General features: G+C 38.3%; 1 protein-coding gene across 4 annotated transcripts in view; it reads right to left on the reverse strand.

The window, feature by feature from the left end:
• Positions 1-14315, reverse strand: part of TMPRSS2 (transmembrane serine protease 2) — a 65116-nt gene that overhangs the window by 32353 nt on the left and 18448 nt on the right. The window contains exon 1 of one of the 4 annotated variants that reach the window (XM_072138816.1): positions 9853-10033. The exons of 2 other annotated variants lie outside the window; for them this stretch is intronic. The gene's annotated coding sequence lies outside the window, so the exon portion shown is untranslated. Of the gene's footprint in view, positions 1-9738; positions 9807-9852; positions 10034-14315 lie in introns of those variants that run through there. One more of the 4 variants, XM_072138813.1, reaches the window with a different exon arrangement.

Raw genomic sequence — 14315 nt, forward strand, 5'->3', positions numbered from 1 at the left:
ATACTGTTATATACTACATATGTGTTAATTGTTCAATGTGAATGGAGACAACGCTGTGTATGTGCATTGTATGGTGGCATTATACAATAGCAATTATTATTAGAAGAATTAAATAATTAATTTATTGATCCATATTATATGGTAGTTTGATTAAATCCACCATCAAAATCCATCATGATAAACCAGGGACATTACCCATGGATCCAGGCACCGGGACTGTGGTATCTTCTTATATTTGTTACCCATGGCCTCCTAACTTCTAACATCAACTTTTATATTCATGCAAATAATCCTGAAGTGCTCTGGAGGTGTTACTAGAGCATCTCCCTGCTGTAGCTTCAAAGGTTGTTACACTGTCTTCCTTTCCCTTTCTTCCCCCTCAGCGCTTTCCTCTTTGTCTGCCTGCTGTAACCTCATACAGTGGGAGGGAAGAAGTGTTCCTGTACAGTGTAACAGCCTCTAAAGCTACAATATGGAGGGGCTCTGGTAACAAGCCCCCCCTTCCTTCTTAGCATCATTTAAAGGTTGATTTTAGAAGGAAGGAGGCCATGGATAACACATATAAGAAGATACCACAGTCCCGGTGCCTGGATTTATGAGTAATGTCCCTGGTTTATCAGGATGGATTGTGATGGTAGGTTTCCTTTGAGCACTGTATGGCACAGTTACTTAGTTACTGTTTGACACTATAACATAATGTGGAAATTCCAGTAAGAGTAAAGCATGTGGGAGTTGTAGATTAATATTTTGGCTACACCACAAATGGTTAATGAATAGTCATATAATCCACGTTCAATGGAGGAATTAAGATCCCCAGTGTGCTCATTATATGGTTGTATAGTGTATGGTGGCGGTATACAAGACCAGGTATAATCAGTGCTGAAGCTGTCTGTACACAACATAATGAAACCCTCTGGGGTCAGCGGGACATGTATGAAAAGATCTGACAGGTGAGATTTACTAATGAGTCTACTGCTCCAGTACAACCAAGAGGCGCTGATCCAATAGTCCAGGGAGCGGCAGAGAGAGGAACACACATGTCCAAACCTGCCAGTGCAACCTCAGCCGCTGCGTATACGTATCTCTACATAATCAGAGTAATTGGCTGCAGTATTATAGTAGTTATATTCCTGTACATAGGGGGCAGTATTATAGTAGTTATATTCCTGTACATAGGGGGCAGTATTATAGTAGTTATATTCTTGTACATAGGGGGCAGTATTATAGTAGTTATATTCCTGTACATAGGGGGCAGTATTATAGTAGTTATATTCTTGTACATAGGGGGCAGTATTACAGTAGTTATATTCTTGTACATAGGGGGCAGTATTATAGTAGTTATATTCTTGTACATAGGGGGCAGTATTATAGTAGTTATATACTTGTACATAGGGGCAGTATTATAGTAGTTATATTCCTGTACATAGGGGGCAGTATTATAGTAGTTATATTCCTGTACTTAGGGGGCAGTATTATAGTAGTTATATTCTTGTACATAGGGGGCAGTATTATAGTAGTTATATTCCTGTACATAGGGGCAGTATTATAGTAGTTATATTCTTGTACATAGGGGGCAGCATTATAGTAGTTATATTCCTGTACATAGGGGGCAGTATTATAGTAGTTATATTCCTGTACTTAGGGGGCAGTATTATAGTAGTTATATTCTTGTACATAGGGGGCAGTATTATAGTAGTTATATTCTTGTACATAGGGGCAGTATTATAGTATTTATATTCTTGTACATAGGGGCAGTATTATATTAGTTATATTCTTGTACATAGGGAGCAGTATTATAGTAGTTATATTCTTGTACATAGGGGGCAGTATTATAGTAGTTATATTCCTGTACATAGGGGGCAGTATTATAGTAGTTATATTCTTGTACATAGGGAGCAGTATTATAGTAGTTATATTCTTGTACATAGGGGGCAGTATTATAGTAGTTATATTCCTGTACATAGGGGGCAGTATTATAGTAGCTATATTCCTGCACATAGGGGGCAGTATTATAGTAGTTATATTATTGTACATAGGGGGCAGAATTATAGTAGTTATACTCTTGTACATAGGGGCAGTATTATAGTAGTTATATTCCTGTACATAGGGGGCAGTATTATAGTAGTTATATTCTTGTACATAGGGGCAGTATTATAGTATTTATATTCTTGTACATAGGGGGCAGTATTATAGTAGTTATATTCTTGTACATAGGGGCAGTATTATATTAGTTATATTCTTGTACATAGGGAGCAGTATTATAGTAGTTATATTCTTGTACATAGGGGGCAGTATTATAGTAGTTATATTCCTGTACATAGGGGGCAGTATTATAGTAGTTATATTCTTGTACATAGGGAGCAGTATTATAGTAGTTATATTCTTGTACATAGGGGGCAGTATTATAGTAGTTATATTCCTGTACATAGGGGGCAGTATTATAGTAGCTATATTCCTGCACATAGGGGGCAGTATTATAGTAGTTATATTATTGTACATAGGGGGCAGAATTATAGTAGTTATACTCTTGTACATAGGGGCAGTATTATAGTAGTTATATTCTTGTACATAGGGGGCAGTATTATAGTAGTTATATTCCTGTACATAGGGGGCAGTATTATAGTAGTTATATTCTTGTACATAGAGGCAGTATTATAGTATTTATATTCTTGTACATAGGGGGCAGTATTATAGTAGTTATATTCTTGTACATAGGGGCAGTATTATATTAGTTATATTCTTGTACATAGGGAGCAGTATTATAGTAGTTATATTCCTGTACATAGGGGGCAGTATTATAGTAGTTATATTCCTGTACATAGGGGGCAGCATTATAGTAGTTATATTCCTGTACATAGGGGGCAGTATTATAGTAGTTATATTCTTGTACATAGGGGGCAGTATTATAGTAGTTATATTCCTGTACATAGGGGGCAGTATTATAGTAGTTATATTCTTGTACATAGGGAGCAGTATTATAGTAGTTATATTCTTGTACATAGGGGGCAGTATTATAGTAGTTATATTCCTGTACATAGGGGGCAGTATTATAGTAGCTATATTCCTGCACATAGGGGGCAGTATTATAGTAGTTATATTATTGTACATAGGGGGCAGAATTATAGTAGTTATACTCTTGTACATAGGGGCAGTATTATAGTAGTTATATTCTTGTACTTAGGGACAGTATTAAAGTAGTTTTATTATCAACTCAAAAGAAAAAAGTATATATATATTGGCTACAGTATAAAACAAATCACTGTCTTCATGACTTTTGAGAAAAGACAAATGGTCATTGATTATTACAATGTATCATCCTGTTCACATGTCTCTGTTGCTGTTAAGAGCTTTAACCTCTCATCATTCATCACAAACTGTGGATGGAAGAAGAATTGACCATTTCCCTGTGATATATAAATACACATCAGTCTCTTCTGTATAACTAGACGGGTCACTTTCTGGGAGTATAAATGCTGGTGATTCTTTATGTTACATCAGGTCTTTCCATCCAGAGCTGCATCTAAAATTCTTCAGCTGTTCTCCGCTTTAATAACACAGGAAACAGACAGCGCCATCTCTTTATAGTGGATAAACCGTGTAACTGCAGCTCAGTTTACATTCAAGGTGATAGCAGACCCCTGACCTTATCTTTCCTTGTTACTTTGTGGATCGATCAGACGCAAAAAAAATTTAATCCGTGGGAAGATGATGATTCAACAAGCTAAAAATTAGAAAATTTCTCACCTCCGCATGAGGACAATCTCCAGCACAGATGGCCGAAGAACAATTGGGTAAATCAGACTTGCCCCGAGCATCCAGGTATTAAAGCATTTATACAATGCTCACATACCAGAGATAGGAGAATCCCTTTAAAATCACTTAATTAATTAATCTCTTATGAAAAGCCTCAGGACAGTGTAATGTCCCTTGAAGCTATATCGTCTCCATCAAACTGTTCTTTCTTGTTCTGTGTCTGTAAAGACCTACGAGTCTTCATCGCAAGTCAAATTCAGTAGTCAAGTGATACAGTACTTAAAGGGAAACTGTCAGCAGATTTCACCATATTAAACTCCCACCCCACTCAAGTAGTGTTTCAAATGTTCTTTCTAGAATTCATGTGAAAATGAACAGAAAAGAGTCATATTTTATCTCAGATGAGTCATGTTTAGAGCTTGCAGAGGGAGTGTCACTGCCGGCATCTCCAGTTTTGTGGCTCAAAGAACCACAAATCTAATTGAAAATATAAAAAAAAATAGATTCTTATCTTTACTATGACACCAGTATCACATTTCTAGGTGCTACAGAAGCAACAATAGGGATATTTGAAGTTGTACTCCTCTTTCGGCCTCTAAACTTCGCTTCTATCTTGCATATCAAAATATGACTCTTTTCTGATCATTGTCACATGACTTCAGAGTAGATTTTTCTTATAGGTGAATTAGATTTGACATGAAAGACGAAATTCTTGAAAAGACATTTCATCCCTGACCTGAGGGACAGGGAGTTTAATGGGGGAAAGTCTGGTGTCAGGTTCCCTTTAACCCCTTTATGAACTGTCCAAACATTTTTGGTTTATAAGATAAATTTGCAAAAATTCCTACATGACCAAAATTATTTATGAATTCTTTCTCCAGGGGTGTGACTGCACTGTATATGGGGGTATATGGGCTAGTAGTGATTATGGTGTATAGCCTGCAGTTTGGATGTGATAGCATGCGGCAGGCACTTTGTATGGTAACATATGATACTTGTATAATGTTGCATATGGGTAAAGTTCTGCAGCTGTTCCTGTAATCTGAAGCTGCTATGGTGCTATATCGAATACTTAAAGGGATCACTGACCGTTCCCAACATGTCTGCTTTAGTATATGCTCTGCTTGACTATTTCTCCTAGAATTAGAATGAGCCCCCTCCATTCTCAGTACTGATTGGACGAGGTCAATGTATGCAGAGCTCCCCCTTCTCCATTCTCCACCTGGATACACCCAGTTGTCAGATTATCCAGGTTCTTCTTTATTTACACCCTGTAGATATTATAGTTAAAGGGTTTGTACCTAATATTGTTACTAGTAGGGCTCCGAATACTGGGACACCCACCACTTACTATCGCGGGGTCCTAACACTGTAATCAGGTCCGGATTAAGGTTGGGTGCAATATATGGTAGACTCCCCCCCCCCCCCTCCCCCACTGAATGTAACCCAGACAGTAGCACAGGTTACAATTCTATATTATCATTAATATTCTAATCTTTCTCCTACTTACATGTTAGGCTAGATGTTTGCCTGGATGGCACAGTGGCAGTGGTGTTAGCCACCGATTGGCTAGGACTTGGCTGTATTACGGGGGGAGTCAGGCAGGGGTGCACCAGACATGAGGTGAGTGGAGCCTCTTGCCTCAGGCAGCACCATCTGCAGCAAGATGGGGAGCAGCAGCAGGGGTGCAGTCACCTGCTACAAAGCAGAACCTGACACGTTAAAAAAACAATGTCACATCCAATGTCAGCAAGGGCATAAAACACTACATGGAGAACCCACTTACTACAAAATATACTACTGGATGGATTGCCATTCTGTAGCTAGCCTCAGGCAGCAGAGAGTTTAGGTTCACCACTTGGGTCAGGTGGCACTCTGCAAAATGCATACAAAATGAGACTGAGTACAGGTGGGCAGCCTGCATGGGCAATTTCTCACTGGCAGACCAAGTAAGTCACTGTCACAGCGTGAAGGCAGGAGCATTTGCGATGTGGTGGTAGTGAGAGACAGTCAGCTCACAGCTGTGAACCCTTTTATAGGTAAAGTGGTAGGGGCACTGGGGCACGCGCCCCAGGAGCCTTCTGCATAATCCAACCCTGCTTTAATTAGTGGACAGAACACAGTCCTCCATAATTGTCTACAGTACTGTAGATATACTCAACTCGCCAAAGGAGAGCAGGACCGTTCATCTTTGTGATCAAAGGAGGTCCCAGTGGCAAGACCCTCACAATTAGATTTTTAGGCAAGGAGATAACACTTAAACTAGGGACCTAACTCCATTCTAATACATCCAGGGTGAGGTGTTGAAGGTGATTTTCCATGAAGCAGACGTAAAGGTGTGAAGTTTCAGTTTACAATAGTTACAAGCGGTTCAGGTTACCCGTGGGACAATCGTCTTGCAGGTAGAACAAGTCGAGAACACTTGGGTGACAAAATTAAGCTTTAGATCAAATTCTGCCCTACAAATTAAAGGGTATGTAATAGGACATCTCTCCATCAGGAACCCTACAACCAGAACCATTGACCTTGCAAATGGGAGGGAGAAGATCCATTAGCAGGTCCACTATGTGGGCATGAAAAAGAAATGGAGGTCCTAGAAATTGGTTCCCCAATCATCAAACCCAAAGGACCTGAAAGTCTTCTGGAGTCCCACTAATATGGATTATGGAGAAGAAGACACCACTGCGGTGTTACATGCCCTGGGCCATCATGGAGTCTGATGGATCATGCCACAGAACTTCTACAACCAGACCCAACGCTTCTATGGGTGGCATATTACAAGCTCCTACACTGTTGACAGTGATTATATGTTGGGTTATTACATATATTAGGCCAGAGTTACACGACCATCATAGTCCATAACCTGTTCCATAGGAGGAAGTGACTGATTTTCTTTAAACATCAGGAGGTTTTTGTTTAAATTGTAACATACGAAAGGATTCTTTACAGTAACAGCCGACGTGTTCTGGAGATCCTACACCAATGAAGTATCCAAAATATCTGCATGTCCAATGTGGTCAGGTAAGGAATCCTCACCAGGAGCCATGCTGGCGGCCGGGGAATTCTAGAGGGGACTTGTCTACCCTGACTGTAGGGCATGAAAGCCGCAAAACTCGATGGACAAGAGATTCCACCATTTACTGAGACAGTAACAATCAATAGAGACGACCATCAGATACAATTTCCCAAAATATATACTAAATAGATCTGACTATAAATCCGTCCATCTAACTATCTATATCATTAGCTTGAGGAAGGCTCACACTATGAGCCAAAACGTCGCTTTGCATATGGAATAAATTTACTTATCTTTTTTCAAAATTCTACGCCTGGAGTACTGTATAGTCCTTTCTATATACTATTTATCTATCTCATATCTATCTCATATCTATCTATCTATCTATCTCATATCTATCTATCTATCTATATCATATCTATCTATCTATCTCCTATCCATCTATCTGTCTCATATCTATCTATCATAGATAGATAGATATGATATAGATAGATAGATAGATAGATATGAGATAGATAGATAGATAGATATGAGATAGATAGATAGATAGGAGATAGATAGATAGATAGATAGATAGATAGGAGATAGATATGAGATAGATAGATAGATAGATAGATAGATAGATAGATAGATAGGAGATAGATAGGAGATAGATAGATATATAGATATGAGATAGATAGATAGTTATGAGCTAGATCGATAGATAGATAGAAGATAGATAGTTATGAGATAGATAGATAGATAGATAGATAGATATATAGATAGGAGATAGATAGGAGATAGATAGGAGATAGATAGGAGATAGATAGATAGATAGATAGATAGATAGATAGATAGATAGATAGATAGATAGATAGATAGATAGATAGATAGATAGATAGATTGGAGATAGATAGATAGTTATGAGATAGATAGATATGAGATAGATAGATAGATAGATAGATAGATAGATATATACTGTAGATCGATAGATAGATAGATAGATAGATAGATAGATAGATAGATAGATAGATAGATAGATAGATAGATAGGAGATAGATAGGAGATAGATAGATAGATAGATAGATAGGAGATAGATAGGAGATAGATATGAGATAGATAGATAGATAGATAGATAGATAGATAGATAGATAGATAGATAGATAGATAGATAGATATGAGATAGATATGAGATAGATAGATAGATAGATAGATAGATAGATAGATAGGAGATAGATAGATAGTTATGAGATAGATAGATAGATAGATAGATATATATGAGATAGATAGATAGTTATGAGACAGATAGATAGATATGAGATAGATAGATATAGATAGATAGATATGATGTCACTGTGCCACAGCGTTAGGAAAAACTCCCAAAATACAACATCACAGAGCAAAATAAAATAAATAATAATAATCAGCAATATCATCAGAAATCTCCAAGCAAAATAGATGAGGACAAATGCAACAATCATCATATAATAACAATTTCCAATTCAGAAAAATGTAACACTATGAGCCAAAACGTCGCTTTGCATATGGAATAAATTTACTTATCTTTTTTCAAAATTCTACGCCTGGAGTACTGTATAGTCCTTTCTATATACTATTTATCTATCTCATATCTATCTCATATCTATCTATCTATCTATCTCATATCTATCTATCTATCTATATCATATCTATCTATCTATCTCCTATCCATCTATCTGTCTCATATCTATCTATCATAGATAGATAGATATGATATAGATAGATAGATAGATAGATATGAGATAGATAGATAGATAGATAGATAGATATGAGATAGATAGATAGATAGGAGATAGATAGATAGATAGATAGATAGATAGGAGATAGATATGAGATAGATAGATAGATAGATAGATAGATAGATAGATAGATAGATAGATAGGAGATAGATAGGAGATAGATAGATATATAGATATGAGATAGATAGATAGTTATGAGCTAGATCGATAGATAGATAGAAGATAGATAGATAGATAGATAGATAGATATATAGATAGGAGATAGATAGGAGATAGATAGGAGATAGATAGGAGATAGATAGATAGATAGATAGATAGATAGATAGATAGATAGATTGGAGATAGATAGATAGTTATGAGATAGATAGATATGAGATAGATAGATAGATAGATAGATAGATATATACTGTAGATCGATAGATAGATAGATAGATAGATAGATAGATAGATAGATAGATAGGAGATAGATAGGAGATAGATAGATAGATAGATAGATAGATAGGAGATAGATAGGAGATAGATATGAGATAGATAGATAGATAGATAGATAGATAGATAGATAGATAGATATGAGATAGATATGAGATAGATAGATAGATAGATAGATAGATAGATAGATAGATAGGAGATAGATAGATAGTTATGAGATAGATAGATAGATAGATAGATATATATGAGATAGATAGATAGTTATGAGACAGATAGATAGATATGAGATAGATAGATATAGATAGATAGATATGATGTCACTGTGCCACAGCGTTAGGAAAAACTCCCAAAATACAACATCACAGAGCAAAATAAAATAAATAATAATAATCAGCAATATCATCAGAAATCTCCAAGCAAAATAGATGAGGACAAATGCAACAATCATCATATAATAACAATTTCCAATTCAGAAAAATGTAAACCTCAGCAAAATAATATTAGCACAAAATATCTATGACAATGTAGAATAAATAACAGAATATTAGCAATACATAATAAAGTCTAATACAAAAAGCATCAGGATTTTCCAAAGCCAAACATTAGTGATAATGTATCAAAGGATATAAGTAATAATGAATTATTAGAAACAAAAATCTCAACAAATGAAACATTGGGCAACAAATAAAAAAATGATGCAGAATATATAATATACAGTATAAAGGTTACATAGTAGTTACAATGTATATGTGGCCGGTAGTATAGACCCCTGTGATTTCCTACCTGTCCTCGCTGCCTCCGCTATACTCAGTGCTGATCACTACGGGGAATGAGTTACCTATTGACACAGGTGTAGAAACCCCTCCTCCCCAAACATACAGAGATTACACCTCCTACCCAGGATTCCTGGCTGTAACCCTCTCAGCGCTGGACTTTCTGTTGAGGATGTGTCATATATCTCACAGCTGAACCTTCTAACCCTGGGGAGATGCTTATAATAACACAACTCGTCCAATCACGTTGCTCAGGTGAAGGCCACAAAAACAGCAGCCGCGAGGCCAATTCCATTGTGTGCGGCTCATCTCCGAGGCTTGTGACGTGACACAGCAGGTACAGGTATCGGATCATACTGTACCTCCCCTAGTCCTCAGAGGACCATCATGTAGCCTCAACCAGAAGAACGAGAATATCTAACCAGGAACCAGAAGATACACTGAAGACCGAGGAGGGAAAATCCATATACGTGTCACCTTCTTTTTATAGAAAACCAATTCTGTATGGTGACCCGACGCATGGATGTTTTTGGAATTTTGTTTATGGATTCGGGGGCATAGATTTGGTGGGGTTGCATTGAGCGAATGTTGTTGAGTTGTGAGACCACCCACAACTTGTGGACCTGTCACTAGAATAAAGTGGCCAAGTTCTCTAACATCTTCTGTCGAAGGTTCAACCAAAAGCCAACACCCGACACCCATTTACTGTTAACAATGTGTGGGAAGATCAGAGAATTTTTGCACAAAATAGGTGAAAAGTATCAGATCGGTGGACACTTGACCACTGAGACCCCCATAGTCTAAAGGACGGTGGTCCTATTTGCCAAATATAATGAGGCACCCACTCTATTGCAACAATATGTGATTGGTGGAGATCTTAGGCCCTCCGTATCCTTTTGTGTGGAGTGATAGGGGGGCATTTGCACCTATTCTTGTGCTCAATGAGGGTCCTACTATCAGGATACCTTCTGACTAGAGATGAGTGGATCCCACTTTGGGGTTTGGGTTTTGTCATCCATGGCCAATCATAGTCATGGCTAGAAGCTTGGGGCATCAACTTGCCGGATTGGCTGTTCCTCCGTCAATATGTCCGGGTTGCGCTGCCGAGCGCAAACATTGGGTCCACCCGTCTCTACTTCTGACCAGGGATCATGTGTCGTGTTGATAAAAAGGTGCAATTTCTTGCGCAAATAATACAATTGCATGGTCAGGACTGGCGTGTTATTGCGCCATTATAATATAGACGCAATAGTATAATAAATAGACGCAAATTTCTGTAAAGAGGCGCAATGTAATGACAAATAGGGCGCAAAAACACACAGCGAATTGAGGCGTAACATTCCAAAAGAGCACAAAATAGGTGAGAAGTAGCCATTACACAGCAAAAAGGCGCAAAAACACCAACGAAAGGAAAAGATAAATGACCCCCATTGGGTCATTGATGGAATCAGACAAAACCATTGTGATCCAACCCCAATGGTCTATCATTTATGGAGACCAGAAATCTACCATGACAATCCATCCTGATAAACCAAATCCAGGCCCCGGGACTGTGGTATCTTATATTTGCTATCCATGGTCTCCTTCCTTCTAAAATCAGCTTTTATAATTAAGCTAATGAGCCTGGCTTTACAGGCTGTTACACTGTCTCACCCTATCTCACTGCTTCCTCAGCACTTCCTGCTATAATCTCAGTGCTGAGGGAGCAGGGGCGAAAAAGTATAACAGTCTGTTAAGCCTGATCACAGAGAGGCTAGTGATGCTTCTTAAAATGTGTTATCCATTTTCTCTTTCCTTCTAAACATTGATGTTTAAAATTATGCTAATTAGCTTCATGCAACCTCACAGGCTGGTACACTGTCACCCTCCCTGCTGCTCCATCAACACTTTTTCCTCCCATTCCCTGCATTAATCTCACTGCAGCAGAGGAAGTTTCAGCACACGGTAGGAGGAGTAAAGTGTTCCTGCACTTGCTTTAGGCTCATTAGCATCATTTTAAAAGTTGATTTTTAGAAAGAAGGAGACCATGGGTAACAAATATAGGAAGATACCACAGTCCCGATGCCTGGATCTATGAGTAATGTCCCTGGTTTATCAGGATGGATTTTGACGTGTTCACGTATCTGTTCATATTTGTTTACACTTTTTCAATTTTTCTCTTTTGTTTTTTTCACTTTTATATTTTCCATGGCAAAATACTCAAAGTTAAGCTCCACCCAGCTGTCAGTCAAGCACACTTACAGCCAAGTAACTGCCACCTGAGCCCCCACAATGCACTGCTCCCTGGTAGCAGGAGACCTCAGCCTGGTTACATTTAGGTATAATGTATATTGGGTCGTTATTTTATGGACATTTTTGTTGCAGTTTATCACTTTAATGCTGCTTGGAAACTTCAAGAATATTTTTTAAAGGTCATCTAGAATTTTACATCTGTTGTATTGCTCAAAAAGGTTTTAAAAATATCTTAACTATGATCTCCATGTTCAATATGACGTCCTCCATCCACCCAGTGACCTGTTGGACTGGTCTTTCCGCTTTCTCTCAGTACAGGACAGGTCAGTCGGCTATGACATGGAAAATGTGTTTAGTAAAAACAAAAGGACAGACCGAGGTCTGCGGGAAATCATTGGCTTCAATTTCTGCCCTGTACAATCCCATCTTGTTAAAATGTTTCCATAATGATGAGTTGATTACATGATGATGTTCTGCTGCGTGCACCCTAAGTAATCAGCTGTAATCTATGGTTAGCAGTAGATGTTTCATTTCATGACAGCACCTCCGCAGGAGAAACATGGAATTACACAAATTCTTTCATTAAAAATGCACTGCTCACCTGATGTAAACAAGTATAAAATGGATGATAATGGAAGGAAATGACACTCCTAACTCCACCATTCATGGTGACTGCCTGCACTAGCAGCAGAATAGTGAGTGCAGCTCTGGGGTATAATACAGGATGTAACTCAGGATCAGTACAGGATAAGTAATGTCATGTATGTACACAGTGACTGCACCAGCAGCAGAATAGTGAGTGCAGCTCTGGAGTATAATACAGGATGTAACTTAGGATCAGTACAGGATAAGTAATGTCATGTATGTACACAGTGACTGCACCAGCAGCAGAATAGTGAGTGCAGCTCTGGGGTATAATACAGGATGTAACTCAGGATCAGTACAGGATAAGTAATGTCATGTATGTACACAGTGACTGCACCAGCAGCAGAATAGTGAGTGCAGCTCTGGAGTATAATACAGGATGTAACTTAGGATCAGTACAGGATAAGTAATGTCATGTATGTACACAGTGACTGCACCAGCAGCAGAATAGTGAGTGCAGCTCTGGAGTATAATACAGGATGTAACTCAGGATCAGTACAGGATAAGTAATGTCATGTATGTACACAGTGACTGCACCAGCAGCAGAATAGTGAGTGCAGCTCTGGGGTATAATACAAGATGTAACTCAGGATCAGTACAGGATAAGTAATGTCATGTATGTACACACTGACTGCCCCAGCAGCAGAATAGTGAGTGCAGCTCTGAAGTATAATACAGGATGTAACTCAGGATCAGTACAGGATAAGTAATGTCATGTATGTACACAGTGACTGCACCAGCAGCAGAATAGTGAGTGCAGCTCTGGGGTATAATACAGGATGTAACTCAGGATCAGTACAGGATAAGTAATGTCATGTATGTACACAGCGACTGCAGCAGCAGCAGAATAGTGAGTGCAGCTCCAAAGTACCATAAAGTTTATAAATCAGGGTCATTACAGGTTAAGGAATGCTCAGAATTTACAACATTTTGCACTATTTACAGTTTGTGGATAATATTTAAGTTTAAAGTATAACAAAACCGCTGACCTGTTGTCATTATCCGGTGCCTCTATATAACCTATAGTTCACCCATGGAACGGAAAAGAAAATATCTTAAAGCAGAGGGTATGGGAAATATGAATTCTATACAATTATTCAAGTATTAATGTTATTTGCAGTAACAACTTTTCTGCTGTGCTGGAGCTCCTCGGGAAGGCTATGCTACAGATTTACAGCTCTTACTGTAATGAACACTTGTCTCCTCTGGAGACCTTTTTCTCTCGGCAGAGGGAGTGCCTACTTATCATTTGTAGGAATTTTCTCCACTATATACTATGTACAGACCACTTGTATAATTGTGTAGATTATTTAACCCTTGTGGCTCTTTTTATGAACTGGTGCCCAGAACTGAGCTGAATTATACTGGTCTTCAACGAGTCTATAATTACAGAGACATAAATAATTAGATGCCTCCTATTCCGAGTAATTCTCAAGACATGATGTTGCCGGAGGACATGGAAAACTCAATCAAATAACATTTACATGGAGAGAAGCCGCAATGGATTCACAAAACAGGCGACCAACAGGACACGGAGGGCAATAAAGGGATTTTATGGGACTACAAAACTGATGACTATCTTTGGGTCTGGTGCTACTAACAAATTTTAGGAGACATCTAATTTCTGGGTCCAAATAAAAATCTCCTCTCTGACCAAAGTCATGAGAAAATTAATGACAATCTCAAGGTTCCTACAATGGTTAATACGGG

This window comes from Engystomops pustulosus, chromosome 2 (genome assembly GCF_040894005.1).
Source record: "Engystomops pustulosus chromosome 2, aEngPut4.maternal, whole genome shotgun sequence".
NCBI classification, from domain to species: domain Eukaryota; kingdom Metazoa; phylum Chordata; class Amphibia; order Anura; family Leptodactylidae; genus Engystomops; species Engystomops pustulosus.